The sequence below is a fragment of the Arachis duranensis genome, chromosome 3 (assembly GCF_000817695.3).
Source record: "Arachis duranensis cultivar V14167 chromosome 3, aradu.V14167.gnm2.J7QH, whole genome shotgun sequence".
NCBI lineage: Eukaryota > Viridiplantae > Streptophyta > Magnoliopsida > Fabales > Fabaceae > Arachis > Arachis duranensis.
In genome coordinates, this window is record NC_029774.3 from 20,075,420 (window position 1) to 20,079,091 (window position 3,672).

Sequence of the window (3,672 nt, forward strand, 5' to 3'; positions counted from 1 at the left end):
CTCAGGTACTCAACCTAGATCTCTCTGCGTCGCCTAGGTCAAGATAGGATCTTCTTTGGGGTCTCCGAGAAAGAGCTCCGACAATAAGAATATCCTCCCATACTGATGCCACCACTTTAAGTAAGCCTGTGATGGTCATGGGTATGCAACCACATCAAATCGTAGCACATGGTCGGCCTGCCTGGTCCAATGTATGTACAAACTCTGTAGAATGTTCGAAAACCATCGGTCCCTGCCTCTGCCATCCTTCAACATCAAAAAATAAATGTCGAGTGCGGGTCATGAACGATGCTGTACTCCACCAAGTTGTGGTAAGGTGACTGAACGTCTCCTGCATTTAAGTGCACTTCACCGTGAACTTGTCGATGCAGTCTGCCGGAGGCAACACACCCAAGAATTCTTGGACCAATCCCATACAGGTTTCCCACCATCAATGAACCGCTGAAAATCCGTCAGGCATCTGCTAACATAATGTCCATCGATGGAAAGGCCTAAATGGTAAGCAATATCTTGAAGCGTAATCATACACTCCCCGATTGGCATATGAAAAGTATGAGTCTCAAGCCGCCACCACTGCACAAATGCACTGACCAGCAGCTCATCCAACCTAAACCAGTGGTCGTTGAGCCTCGCGAGGTGAGCTAAGCCGTCCATCTGCAGGTATAGTATGATCCTGTCATCCAGGGACATATCATACTGCTTCCTCATGCTGGTGATACATCGATGTGGCTGCACCACGATGAAAAAATTTCCTTTAGAACCATCACAAGTAACAAATCAATTCACCAAAAGACCATTAAATAATGTAGATCCTTTTCAACAAAATCATATCCGAGTTATATCAAAAATCACCTAAAGCGGACAACTCTACTAAAAATAAACTTTAATGTAAATTATGTTACAACCCTGGACATAGTCTACCTAATGTTCAATAATTTAATTAAATTGCATTCAACCAATTCAATTGCACTAAAGTATAAAGTATAAAATTAAACTAAATTAAATCACATTAATTTAATCTTTAACATTTAGAGATTAAATTACATTAATTTTGAATAAATTAAACTAAATTAAATTAATAAAAATTTCAAATAACCCAAACTAAATTAATTTTCAATAAATTAAAAATAAACTAAATTACTGTTCGTTAACCTAACGTTTAGGAATTATATTCAATCTAAAAAATTAAATTAATTTACATTCTTGCTAAACTTCTACGGCCTATTTAATCTAACATTAGAAATCTAAATTAGATTTACCTAAACTCCTAAAAAACTTCTAATCTAATTAATCACTATTCTAACTAAGCATTGTTAATCACTATTTCAGTCTGCATTTTTACTTTTAAAAATCTAGCAAAACATTAAACCACTACTCCAACTATCATTTGTAGTTTAAAAATCTCAGTAGCATATATAACAAAATTTTAAACGACTTAACATCACAAACTATTACTTATTTTTTTTACAGATATTCAATTTCAAAAACTAACCTCTTCATGCATAGAACCAGCAATATGGGTAATGCCGTCTAACCGATAGATATGATTAAGGTCATCTTCTGTTTCCATAGTTTCAATCCTACGGCTTTTTTGGCACAATTTTTTCTGGAATTTGTTTTTGGGGGGTGTGATCTAGTAAAATACAATTCAAAGCAAGTAAATTCGAATTCTTTATATATGTATATAGACACTAAATCGAAACTAGTGGATTCGATTTATCACTAGTTTTCGTTCAATGTAAATCGAAGTAAGTCTATTCAATTTACTAGCGCTTAATTTAAATCCACTCAATTTGAATTACTAGGGGGCAAAAACTACGTGTGTAATTCGAAGTCAATGATTTTAATTTATTATGGATGGATTTTAAAATCAACTAAATCGAATCTAGTCTATTTAATCTATGCATAATTCTAGTAGTTCGAATTTGATTGATTCGATTTATCACTATAATGGCTAAATCAACTTTAATCAATTTGATTTACATAAAAATATTTATGAGAGTATCCACGTAATATTTTTTTCTTTAGGAGTTTTGTGATTCAAAAAATTTATTAATGTGTTTTGACTTGATAAATAATTAAAATTTATTTTGTCTTTTTTATGTTAGTAATCACTTTATTATTTATTATATATTTTGTTAGGGATAAGTCATGATTTTGTACTGATCTTCTCTTGTAGAACTGTATATATAATTATATATTATGGATTTTAAATGTGAATATGTACGTGGAGCACCGATAATTTTAGCAATCACATTAGAATTTGAAAATTAGAGCATCTTTTCTGGTAAAAATTGTAGGTTTAGTTTATGGCTTTTAATTTCACATATGTATTTTCCAGGGGAAAAAGAAAAATAACTTGACTATGTTGTGATAAGGATTTGTTATTGCTTCTACCATCTACTTATTGAGTTATGCGGTGACAAATTAATATAATGTAAGCATCAATTGGATGATCTCTTGATCCTACTTGATCAGCTTTTGGTTTGAATTTATCACAAACATATGGTAATAGCTTGTAACTCCGCCTATGTTACACTTGCAGTACATAGCCGGTCCCAAGTTCGGATAAAGGAGGAGGGTTGTATTAGGTCTTCGGCAACCAACATAAAAATATAGCCGAACCCCCATGACATGAATCAAAGACATTATTGTGTTAAAGCTAGGTCGTTGCCCGGAAACAACGCGTCGTATGGCTCGAGTACGGTGTCAAAGCAAGAGCCGCTGCATCGGTGCCCGGATGTAGTGTTAAATGAGCAAGGGTTCTCGCGTTTTCGTGAACGGACGAGGGTAAATAAGCTAGTTCACAAAGTAAAAGGTAAAGGTCGAAGCGACAGAAGGTTGAGATTTGGGACATGGAACATAGGCACTCTAACAGGAAAGTCCATGGAGGTGGTAGACACCATGACAAGGAGGAAGATTAACATTATGTGCCTACAAGAAACGAAATGGGTTGGTGCAAAGGCTAAGGAGTTGGATACTTCTGGTTTCAAACTTTGGTATACAGGAAAGGTGAAGAATAGGAATGTGGTTGGAATAATTGTGGATAAGCAGTGGAAGAAAGACGTAGTGGATGTCAAGAGGGTGAGAGATCGAATCATCTCTATCAAACTTGTGGTGGAGGGAGGTGCTTTCCATGTGATTAGCGCCTATGCACCGCAAGTGGGTTCGGACGAACAACACAAGATAAGATTTTGGGAGGATCTAGAGAGTTTGGTTCAAGGCATACCTTTAGGAGATAAGATTTTCTTAGGAGGAGATTTAAATGGCCATGTTGGGAGAAAAGTGACTGGATATGGGAGTATTCACGGAGGCCATGGTTTCGGGGTAAAACTATTTTAGACTTTTCTTCAACCTTTGATCTTCTCATCGCAAATACATGTTTTAAAAAGAGAGACGAACATCTTATAACCTATAAGAATGGCATGACAAGCTCTCAAATTGACTTCTTCTTGTTGAGGAGAGTCAACCGTAAATTTTGTATTAACTGTAAAATTATCCCGGGAGAGAGTTTGATAACACAACATAGGGTGCTCGTCATGGATTTTCGCGTTGAGCAAAAGTTGAGGAAAAGACATCATACGAAGAACCCAAGGACGAGGTGGTGGCGGATGAAAGGTGAGGAACAAAAAAGCTTCCTAAGACGGGTAGGAGAAGAGGCAAAGTGGGATG